This window comes from Choloepus didactylus, chromosome 12 (genome assembly GCF_015220235.1).
Source record: "Choloepus didactylus isolate mChoDid1 chromosome 12, mChoDid1.pri, whole genome shotgun sequence".
NCBI lineage: Eukaryota > Metazoa > Chordata > Mammalia > Pilosa > Megalonychidae > Choloepus > Choloepus didactylus.
In genome coordinates this window covers 19,568,905-19,581,971 of record NC_051318.1, presented here as the reverse complement: position 1 = coordinate 19,581,971, position 13,067 = coordinate 19,568,905, and positions in this window count along the sequence as shown.

Sequence of the window (13,067 nt, the reverse complement as noted above, 5' to 3'; positions counted from 1 at the left end):
GAAAACTGACCCTTGGTCATTGCATAATCATTAAGGTTTTTAAAAAGTTGTTAGAATACAATAAATTGCATATTTAATTCAAGGTAACATAATAAAAACACTTACCTGAAAGCTGCTCTCTCCATATCTTTCTAAAGTTTAGCATTTCAAATAAATATAAGAATCCTCCAATTACTTACTGTATTAACCATTTTCATATATAATGAAAATGCAATGGAAAAATAATTACCAAATGATATTCCACAGTTTTATTTTTATCCCATTTTATTTTTCTTTCTACATTTAAAACCAGTTAAGAATTGCACTTCACTGTTCCTTTGAAGAAAACATACAAGAAAAAGATTTCTTGCAGAATCCAATACACATTCATATACAGAATATAAAATCAAAGTGTTGTACTGGGAAGAAATTACTCAACTATCAATCCAGTATAATCTACAGTGGTAGATGCTGACCATATATTTAAATCTATTTAAATGAAGGGGAAAAAACAGGGCTAAACTAAATCATTGCTGAGGCAAGACATCAGTCAGGACCCTCTTTCATTTAGTGCCCCATCTATTCTTGCCTCCTCACTGGGTTACACTGCTTCTGAATTAGTAAATGCATGTTAAGTATATTTATATGAAAACACATTGAGATGGTGAAATGTTTTGATGTTTTGTCCTGAACACAAGATCTCAACACATCATAAATAGTGAGTCTTCTGGGAAGTCTAAGCATAGAGGAAGAGTTTTAAAAAGAAAAATATCTGTCACATTTTAAAAATGTACAAAATTTCCTATGTATTGGTTACCTTGAATAGACAGACTGTACAAACCAGACTGATAAAGCTAAAAGAAGGCATGAGGAGTAAAAGTCATAAATCTAACTTCTCCAACTTTTTCCTGCCTCCATATAATGTGTAAATGACACTTACACCCATCAGCAAGAGCCCCCAAAACCTGCACTGCAGTGGGTCTCCTTAGAGCCCAAGGGGACTGCACACCTCCACTTGGCAAGGCATGACAGATAATCTAGGCAGTGTGTGAACGTTAAACACTTAAGTCCCTGCAATCACTTTATTAGAATACGTATGATACTTCCCATCGTTAGTCATACTCCAGGCTTATTAATTAATGCACTCCTATAATTTTGCATTGATCATACTCTTCTTTGGGTCAAAACTATGTGACATAAAGAAATCTCATTTCAATGCTGCTAGTAACTCCAGTGTGACTTTGGACACATTGCTTGTTTATTGATTCAACAAAAAACATAGTACACAACTATGCACGAGTCCCTATGTCTTAATGAATTCACAATAGAATCCCTTAATATCTCGGAGAGTCAGAGAACTGCATGTAACAATCACCTAATTCTAACGGAATTAGAATTTAACTGAAAATCTTCACATGCTAATGCATTATCACTACTACTGTAACAAAACAAGAGAGAAGGTTCTAACACAGGGAACCTATAAAAGGTCTGGACTGAAAAGACACTATCAAAATAGGGAGGCACATTCCTACTGAGGGGAATGTGTTGAAATAAATCTGGAATTCTGACCATTCTAAATTGTTTACTTTTATAACATGACAGAAACACAGGAAACTTAAAATGATCTCAAGGTAAAAACTCAAGAGTAGAGTTTCTCTTAATTACTCATTCCACAGAGGCTATTTCCATTCCTACAATTCAGTGGATTCCATAAACAAACTGCCTTTACCAGTATTGAAGGGCATTTTTCCTAGTTCTTTTGTCAATATTATAGACACCCTTTATTTTTTGACCACTAATGCTGTATCTGTATTATTCTCTATAAACTGATGTACCAACAAAGGAATGTCTGACGACCAAGGTGCCATGACCTCTCCCCGCTCCTAACTGGTCTTATTGGTCTCCCTGATTTTACTCTGGCACTCTTCCAGTCAATTCTCTAGAAGTAGCCAAATTAATCATTTCTTAATACAAACTAGATAACATCACCAACTTTCCAAAGACATCCCCTCTCACATGAGAAAAACGTTAACTTATTACATGGCATATGCTGCATTCTCAACAGAGCAATTCCTCCACTGAGGAGGAAGAAAATCCATTGGGGGAACAAACAAAAAATCACAATCATTTTAACATATAAACCAGGGATGTATAAAGCACATAAACAGCTATTTCTAGAGTTAACCTTTCTTGGGGGGGGGAGGGCAGTTTGATTAAGGAAAAGTGTCTAAAAACCCTTTTGGAGAGACCCTGACCATCCTAGCTAAAAAGGACATTCATTACTCCCCATCTACAATATTTATTCCCTGCTGTATCCCCAGCATCTTATACTGCCATAGTATGTGTTCAATAAATATTAATAAATGTAATAATTTCAATGTGATGAAACAAAACAATGATTTTTCTCTGGTCGTAGCTTGGAGAGAGATAACAAGTTATGATGAACACTGAAGTTATGAGATGGAATAACAGATCCTCACTCACCAAAGAAATTTGTTTTCAAATAGCAAACTGCACTCATTCAAGTGCTTGACTTAATTGTTCAAAGTCAACATTAACTGTAAAGTAAACATTGTTTAAAGTCAACATTTTAAAAGATACTAAATTTTGAATTAACAAAAATCTTATTTTGCTATGAAGTCTTCATAGTCATGTAATAACTCAGTAACAAAAAAACAGTTCTTTGATAATGAACACTAAGGTGTATTTTAATTATTTATTTCTAGGTAAAAGATAGTCTCTTACCTTACTTGATTTGTAAATGAGGTGTATTCCCCCGCCACCCCCAAAGTATTTCCAAAAGGAGATGACTTGAAATTCAGAGCAAAATTACAATATAAACATCAGAAGTAGGAATTCTGGAAGAGTGACTCTGTGGCCTTCCTATTCTTGATATTTAATGAATGCAATTTTAAAATTAGCTATAATAGCCATTATTGTCTCTGGAGAACTGCTAGAGAACTGTAGAATTTTTAAAATGGAAGAGATTAGAAATCAAGTCTAATGCCCTTTTATAAAAAATAAACTAAATCAGCTCAGTCCAATAACCCTCATAAAGCAAACTGTTAATGTTCATCACATTTTAAAAAACCTAAGATACTCTTAACTATTCTCTTAAAGGCATTAATACCATTTATTTAATAAAACTGTAGCAGCTACTTAATGTAACAATATTTAAATTACAAGACTTTAGATCTCTAACTTCTACAATTCTCATTAGCCAACTTTAGACTTCTACAAAGCTCTTATTTCAATTCCTAAACTTTTACTATTTGCAACAATCCCACTGATCTTTATTGACTCTCTGCATTTGGTTGGGGACTACAGAAAATAACATTGAAATCTCATTGTCTGTAGTTAGGAAGCCAACAAATGTTCAATTTCACTTTATGCAAAAAGTACAGCCAATAGGTCTTCTCAAAGATTTTTGGTGAGAGGGTAACTTGATGGCTTCATGGAATGAAAGAACTACTATAAAACACACGGTGACCAAGCAATTCCACTAGTATAATCTGAATTCTATAGACATATTCACATATGTGCTACATAACCCATGTCCAAAGAAATATTACAAAGAAAATAAAGGAAAACAGTGAAGGACTGGACAAAAAAAAGAAGTGGCCAAAGAATATATAAATGGCAAAAGAATGAGAAAACACTTTCTTTAATTCATTAGGAACACTCTCCCAAATAGAATGTTGTTGGGAAATAAGCAAAGATGTATAGCATGTGCTTTCATTTGCTTACTGTTAACTATATATATATATATATATATATATATATATATATATATATATATATATATATATGGCTGAAATACCCTGAACTTCTGGAAAGACAAACTAGTAACAGTAGTTACCCATGGATAGGGAAACTAGGTGGCTGGTGGGCAGCATAGATAAGTCACTTTTCACTACATACAACTCTGTATTTCAACTTTAGCGTACGAGATATATACTATTCAAAAACATATTGTTTATGCACAAGTATTTGAGTTGGTTGCTTTTCAGGTGTTAATGCTTTCTAAAGTACTATGGCATAAGGATTATTTCTATATCTCAAAGGCAAATTTAAATGATTATAATATAGACCCTCTGAGTAACTCCTGGTAAATATGAGGATTAAGAGACTAGGGTTAGCTAACTTCTGCTTTCCATGCTTCCTCATTCTGGCCATTGGCCAACTCAAATGAAGGACCACTTCTTTAGTGTGCTTGTTTTAGTAACTACTGAATGCAGGTGCAGCACTGTATGAAGCCCTAAGGATTTATTGATTCCAGTAGGAGACTCTAGTTCATCAAGCCCTGCAGGTCTCCCTAAATAATTCTGCACTGGGGAACTATACTCTGACTTATTAATTGTTGCTTACAACACTGATGACATCCAAAATTCCCCATCCAGTATTTTCCCTAAGCAGCAAGATTTTATGTGCTGAACACCCTTTCTAGATATCACAAGGGCTAAAAACTTTCAATCCTAGCCAGTTACTCCTTCCTCTCTTCTCTATTTGGTGGCACTAAGATTTCCTGTCATTTGAGTTACAAGCCTATCCTTGCCTTCTTTCTTCCATATCACCACCCCCATACACCCAATAGACCACCAGGTCCTGACCATTTCATAATCATTTCTGGATTTCTAAACTTGTTCTCCAACCCTGCTACCCCGTATCTCACTCTCACTGCCTGCAGTCTTCAAATGCATCCTTCCCACAATCACTAGTTATCTAAATTATAAATCTGACTCCCATCACTCCCTTGCCACAAAATTTTGAGTGGTTCCTTATCATGGAGTAAAATTCCTGACATTTCACTTCCATTGTGGGTTCCTACCAGCTAAGTGCACACTTTACCTGCTCTAAGTCTCTGTGGACAGTGGACCCTCTCTGACAGTATATGCTCCAAAAAATAAAAGCACTACTCATCTTAACCATACCTGAGCACCTCTACCTCCTGAAATCACTGGACAAACTTATTGAGGTAAACAATCCTCCACCTTTTGTTTTGAATAGTCCTCTAATCTTAGCAATAAAGTGCATGCTCCCTTTCACCTTCTATGCAAATCCCTACCAATTACTTTATCTTGTATTCATTCCTCTTCTCCAACCTCCCTGTGACATTTAGACAACAGGCGTCATATACAATATGTGAAGTCAACCATGTACATGTATATTCAGCTCTGCCACCAAGCTGTATGTGTAACAGGTGGTTTTCTAAAAATTAGTAGAGGGATACGAGATAAACCACCTCTTAACTGATGTGTTGTTCTAACAAGCCAATCACAGCAAAATGCATTCTTTATTAATACCAAGATTCTGAAAGATTGTGTTCCTCTGTGCTTTCTTGAATTTGTTGTTTGCCTCAATTCATACAAATGCTACAAAAGCCACAATTAAAAGCCCTTTAACAGAGTTGTTAAAAAGTGCTAAACCCATCCACCCCCAATTTGATATTTACCATTCTTTCATTATGTTAGGAACTTTTGACTTTATATTACAATTACTGTATTTTTTAACCTCTACCACTGGTCTGAAAGTTGCTGGAGGACAGCAGCACCTTGTATCCATTCCTAGGTTGGTACCCTTGTTTTTAAGCACAAATACCTGTTTAATTGAGCTGGCACTCCATGCCACCCTACTGCAGAATTAGTCATTCATAATCCATCTATGACCATTTGAAGGTCTACTAAGCAATATTAACCTAGTTCTTTCCAAACATAACACTGATACATAACCTCATACAAAAAAAGGTGTTCGTTTTTTTGACAAAATACACTTATGTTACTTAGCATTCTAATGCTTTAGTTTAAGGATGTGATATAATTCTTTGAGGAAAAAAAAACAAAACACACACTCTGAGTATGTATCACCTTTGCAATTATATATGGATATGCTGTACAAAGGAAAAATAACTTTATTAAAGGACAAACAGGTAAAACATTATAGTTAACTGTCACACGAATTGCCAAGTGTTCATTTAATGATATTCCAACAAAGAGTACATCCAATCCAGAAGAGCACTGAAGAATGTTCCAAAAGGTATGGTTTGCTGCGGCAGCAGTTCTAGATAAGAAACCAGTTCAGATTGGAGTAGAAAAAGAAAGACTTCTCCGGGGAGAAGTCTGGGGTGACAATAACAGTTAAATAAAATGATGATGGTGGAGACCATGGAAATTTAAGGAAATGCCCAAAATTCTGAATGCTAAGGAAAAAATACGAAAAATTTATACAAAGTAGTTGAAACAAATAATTAGTGGCTTTATTTTAAACCAGTTCTCTTCTCACACACCATTAAGTAATAGAACCATGGTTTTACTAAACACTTTAAAATACATTCATATTTCACATACTATTTATTAGTTACACAGAAATACTAGTTTTAGCTAGCTGGACTTGATTCTACTCCTTCTTGCCCCAAAAGAAGTTAGAAGATAGATACCACTGTAATATGTTATTAAGAAAACTATACTGTAATGTAAGTGTAGAAACTTTTAAAAATATTTTCCAAATGTTGAATTATAGATTTATCTCCCAGATTTTCATCAACTCTGAAGTCAAGGAGAGAAGAAAAGGCAAAACAGGAAACTGTTTCTTCCAGAGATCCCCAGGCTTGGTGGCATTCACATTCTTCGTAACTTGCACTTATTAATTTGCATAATTATAATAAATAGGATGCTTGTGAAAATATACCTACACTATTTAACAAATGAAAGACAAAAAACAAAATGCAGGAACTGAGTACCTTCAAAATGTAACTAAGAAAAATGTTAATCTAACCTCTCAGAGACATTTAAAATAACTATTTAACTAAGCAATCCAAAAGAGCAAACAGCCTGTTTTTATAATACCAAAATCCATTCTGTTGTCGACTTTTGAAATCCCAACTCATCCAATACTGAATTACCCAACCTTCATTAGGGACTATTGGCCACAAGGACGAAATCAGAGACAATTTCAGGGAAATAACATTTGTTCAAATTATGAATCATCTGCTTTTTCCCCTCCTAGTATTTATAAAGGGTAGTTTCAACCTCTTCATGGTACAATGCCCAATTTATTTAAAACATAGACAATAAGGTGTTTCCTTCATAAGCCATATACTTTATTATTTCTCCTAGAAATCTTAACCAATCTGTCATTTTAATCCTCAATTACTAAATGAACTTACGTAATTAGAACTTCACTATCTGCAGAAGTATGAGTATATAAATTTTGACTAATTATATTCTTAAGTTCAAGTTGCTGTATTATTTATTACTAAGTAGAATCTTAATATTTCATGATGAGATGCTTCTAGCAACCAACCTGTCCCACTTTTGTTGCTTCTAATCTTTTCTTCAATATATGCCAAAGTAAGAAAAAGATGCAACAAGAAAATAAATACGCAAACTTTTAAAACCAGTACCCTTCATTTGTCACTCAGTATGAATCAGATTTTGGACATTTCAGATAGGCCTTTTTAACTTACTTCCGGTCCTCTGGTCTTCTTAATGCTTGATGTTCCACCAAAACTAACCACCACTGTATTTGGTATAACAAATATACTGAGCATACAATGTGACTTTATTTATTAAAATTTACCTCAATTGTTAAAAAATGTTTTCTCCCACCTCCGCCAACCTCATCCACTCCCCAGTCTCAAGAAAGCAAGATGTTGTCTAGACTCCCATTCAAACGTGAATTACTCCTACATTTTCAATCTCTCTGAAGTGATAGTGCCTTAGGAGATACGTACTAGACCACCAAGTAAAAAGGATGGTATTCTACAGTTTAAAAAATCTGAATAAACCATACATAAAGACTCAAGTCAAATCTTCAAAAGTCCAATAAATTATACCTTCATCTTCCTTTAGAAGATGCATCCCCATCACCCCCTCAACCCCAAATGCTTAACTTCCTTGACTCAGTTAATAAAAATCAGCATAATCTCATTATTCAAACTAGAAACCTCTAGAATCATTTTCTATCTTACTTTCTCCCGCCAACACACTGGTCATAGTCAAATTCACTCTACCTCTGAATTATTTTATGTCTGGAATCCAAACAATCCTCATCTCCAACACCACAGAAGATCTTTTCAAATATCATGGGGGACAATCAATGATCTATGTGGCTACTCTGCTTTAGAAAATATTTCTGATCCAGTCACTCTTGTATACTTAAAACTGCCCTGATTACTAATTACCTAAAAGTAATGATCTATATACTCCCTTACCTTAGACCAATAACAATCTAATGCAAACTTTACTTTCTTCTCATCTCTAATCTCTACTCATCTTACTTCCTGCCCCTAGATAGCTCCTTATTACCTCCTCAGGATGTAGCCTAACATGCTCACTGCCATGTGTAGCCCTTTTGACCACACCATACCCCAAAACCCTCTGTACCCTCTCCTCTGCCAAGAACAAACCTTTTATCAACAAACAAGTACCTATTCACCTTCAAGTTCTGCTCAAAGACTGTCACCCAAAATCAATGGTTGCTTATAGGTTTTTATGTAACTTCCCATTCCCTTTATTATGACCACTGGATCCAACAGTTTGCATATAGCTTTACATATACCCATTAAAATTCAAATTCCAAAAAAGCAGGGAACATATTTTATTTTTTCATTATCACTAGGGAACACTGTGCCGGTCCAATAGTAGATTGCCATTCATTAAGTAAACATTGAAAACTGAGGAGAAACCACAAAAATGATAGATAAGTTGTCAAGTTGTTCTAAATATGCTTAATTCAATACCAGTAACTGAATTTAAAACACAATAAATTTTAAAATTCAGTTCCTCAATCTCAATCACACAAGATTAAGAACTCAGGAGCCACATGGGACTCATGGCCCTCACGATGGACAAGGCAGCTCCAGAGCATTGACTTACTGCATCCAGTAACATCCTAACTCAAGCAGCAGACTAAACCAGAGGGTTTTCCCTTTATCTCCTCAGAAAGGCACACTTTCTAGTCTCCTTACCCAAAATAGTAATTGTCATCTTCTCTACCCTTATAAATATCATAACGTATTTTGACTCTATTTGTCCATCTGTGTCTAGAACACAAGTGTCATGGGAAGAGAGGATCGCTCTATTTTGTCCTTAGCTCTGTGCCAGTGATTTCCAGTTAAAATGCAAGAAAACTATCGTTAATACAGCAACTGTAGGAAATCAGTATTTAACTACAAGAAAGTTTTAAATGCTGCTAAATTATTTAGTATGTACATTTAAGCCAAGTTTGTATGACCTATAAAAAAAAGAAATTGGTTGTCATCTCCCATATCATTCAAGTACTTCCAAAACAATTAAAATTATGACGTCTCTATTTTTAATCAACCTAGGAAATATTTTATTAATGGGTCTAAAAGTTTTTAATATGAACCATTACAGTTTACCTTACCTCTACTTTCTGTAGCACAAATAGCAGGACAAATTGAGCTTACTCTTCCTAAAAATAAAAGTACATTATCCTTCAAGGCAGAAACGAAGAATTTGGATGTATACCTTCTATATTGTACTTCCAATTTCAAAAAGTTGGGGGCATGTCTTTTCCAAACACTCCCGATCTTTTGCTGTGTGTGTGTGTTACCATATTTTTTTAATGTGACAACTCTGGGTAAAAGCCAATGCATAATAAACAGCTAAGAAACAAAAAACCAACAGGACTTTGTTAATTTTCCCAATTAACAACCGTGCCTGAATCTAAATAACAGCAACAGATAAAGTATAATCTAAAACTTTTATTGCTTCCAAGGAAAACAGTGGGATGAGGAAGGGGAGAACATCAAATTCTAAATCAGAAGATTTGGGTAATTTGTAGGATGAGAAACATTAGCAACAAAGGGCAATTTCCTTTTATAAAGTACATTAAAATACAGAAAAAAATAAAATACATTAATTTTTTTTTTGCATTCAGCTGTCTAAAAATAAAGTTGGGAACTGACAACTTTTGTAGACATATTCCTTATTTTAGTGTCCAAATATTGTCACAGAGTTAAAAATAATTTTCTATTTACTGAAGTTAGTAATAATTATTGAACAGGAAGAGTTAATGTCTCAAGAAATCTACCCATGTTAAAAGATTTTTTTAAGATGGGAGATGAAAAAAAGTTTCATTTTCATAATCCTGCAGGAGAATCCCTCAGTTGGAAAATACATTAATAAGTCACCTTGTGGTAAAAGTTTCCAAGAAACCAGGAATCTTATCACTTAATAGGAAAAAAAAAAGGGGGGGGGTAGGTTGGTGCAATATTAAAAGATAAAAAGGGGAGATGACTACCAAATGTGCTCTCCCCGAGCCATGAAACACTTGGTCAAAATGGATGTCCTGGAAAAACTGTGAAGACTATAAACTCTGTACTAGGTTAAGCCTTTGGGAAGCAGGGATAGAGCTGACCCCAAGTGACATTTTTATTACAATTAGAAAACAAGTCCCCAGACCTAAGTATTTCCTACACGCAGAAATTCTTATTTTATATACAACAAAGACAATGTCATAGAAAATACCTACTGACATTATTTAAAAGGCTCCACATCAGATTATTGTTTCTTTGCACTAATATAGTCACCACTTTGGGGAAGAAACAATTGCCAATATAACACAGTATGTTTTCCTTATGGACCAATTAACCTTTTTAAATTTACTATGCAATTATTAATAGATTATGAACAATATATACATGTAGCACAAATCTTGGTAACAAATCAAAAAGGTAGGCTTGAAATTTTTACCATAAAACTACTTTCAAAAACAATTAACAAAGAGTGAACCTGCAAAGCAAAGGCAATTATATTCTCAATAAATACACTCATGATCTATAGAAAATACATATGTCAAATCTTTATTTTCAATCTAGCACAGCAAACGATAAGCTCACAGAAAAGGTCAGCTGTCCTTTTAACCCATCCAAATGGTGTCCATCTATTCACATTTGTAAAGATGGTTTAAAAAAACAAAACAAAACAAAACAAAACCATCAAGGCAGTTTTCTACTACATTTATCCATCACATGCATGTTCAAACAGACACAAACTCAGATTATTAGACTGGCTCATTTCTCACATTGGGATGGATAACTGAGACTAGATTAAGTTAAAAACCTTACTTTACAAAAAATTTCAAAATGTGCTATTTCCTCTTCATTTGAATTAACTACGTTTGTGAACAAAGGAAATCTCAATTCATACACACGTAAGACTGTTACGAATGACCTGGCACTAAACTAACCACTAATAAAAAACAATGGTTGTCAGTTTTTTGAAAACCCTCAGTAAAACACTGAAGGCTTCTGCAGTGCTTGTCAACTGGAAATAACTGCAAATGTTTGGGGGCATTCTGGATTGTTTCAAAGATTGGCCAGGGATCCAACAATGTACCAGGACAGTCATATACAGCATCAAAAAATGATCACAGTTAAAAATGGTACCGTGTCCCTTTTCAGTTTTATGGAAGAGGTTCTCAAAGAGTCCCCAGACATCAACTTGCTACAACTACAAATTCTGCCACTTCCCCCACCACTACCCACTGAAACCATGAAGGAATCAAAAACTCTGGGAATGGGGTCCCAGTATCCTGTTATAAAAAGACCTCAAGGTGACTGAAATGCTGAAGTATGAGAACTACTGATTTAGAGGAATGTCCATGGCTGCTGTCCTTGAATTCAGGGCAGGGATTTTTATTTTCCACTGTTGTATCTCAGTCCTAGGAAATTGGGCCAGTACACAGTAGACCCATCAATACACAATGGTATAATAAATAAATGGATATAGTTAAAATGTCAATGACATGGCTCACATTTCTTAACTCAATGTGCTAAACTGGTGACTAAGTTATATTAAAGTTAAAATATTCTAAACAAGTCCAGAAACATATAAAATATTCTAAACAACCCAAAAAAAGAATTAAGAAACTAAATACTAACTAAATAACCACTGAGCAAGTGTAAGTGACTACTGTCTTCAATACCAAAAAGGTCAGAAATGATTGACAGAGAACCACAGTATGTGACACTGTTTACTTTTTCTCACCACATTAAAAAATCACCAGGCAACATTCATAAATCTTAGTAATGTCTGATGTTTGATGCTGATTTACATTACCTACTAATCTGAAAAATACCAAGAAAATTAATAATAAACTTATTCTGACAAAATGTACACTAAAATAAGATTTTCTCTATTTTCATGAGATGACTGAATGATTTGCAGAAAATAAATTATTTAAATAAGCGCATAAAATAAAAAAGTGTAACTAACTCACAGGCTGAACATGGTAAGGATATAGTCACAAAATTCTTTTAAAACCCCAAAACATACCCAAAATCTCACCACATTCACAAAATCCTGGTTGGTTGACAAAAATAGAATACCCATTTTGCACCAAAGCAGCTAGAACACAAGAGAATGTATCTTAGAGGCCCAGTGAGAGGTCTAACTATGAACATGACAGAGTACTGAGGCTACTCTAAGTGTTGACACTAGCTTACATAGGCATAATTTCTACCTTTTATTTCATTGTAGAAATGTACAATATGTAAAGCAAAATGTGCAACTGTCTCTATAATGACAATTAAAAGCCAAAAGCATCTTAGATATAAGCATAAATTCAAGTTTTCAATACTACCAACAGAGTATTTTAAGAAATATACAGTCCAGCCAGTTATCTTACCATCAATGCAATGCAGGACCCCTTGTATACCAGTTTAAGAACAATTTAATGAATACCTAAAGCACCGTTTGTTATTGACTAAATTTACTTTTTAAAAACCAGGAAAAAAAATCATGTATTACCAATTAAGCACACTTCAACTTAATTCCAATTTTAGACTAAGGTGCCTAACATAAAATTCGAGTGACTGTTATCAGATGAGACGGAACTGAAATTTTACTTACATGTGTTAAAATAGAATACTATCCCCTTTAAAATTCATTGCTTTAAACCAGAAAGCAAAATTGAAAAAAAAAAAAAAAAAAAATGCTGATTCTGGAAGGTTTTTCTAAAGCATGATCAACTAAATACATTATCTGTTGCACTGGAGAGGAGGCTGGTAATGAAAATGATTTTAGCCACAGAATAATATACTCGAAAAGCAATTTTGTGTGTAC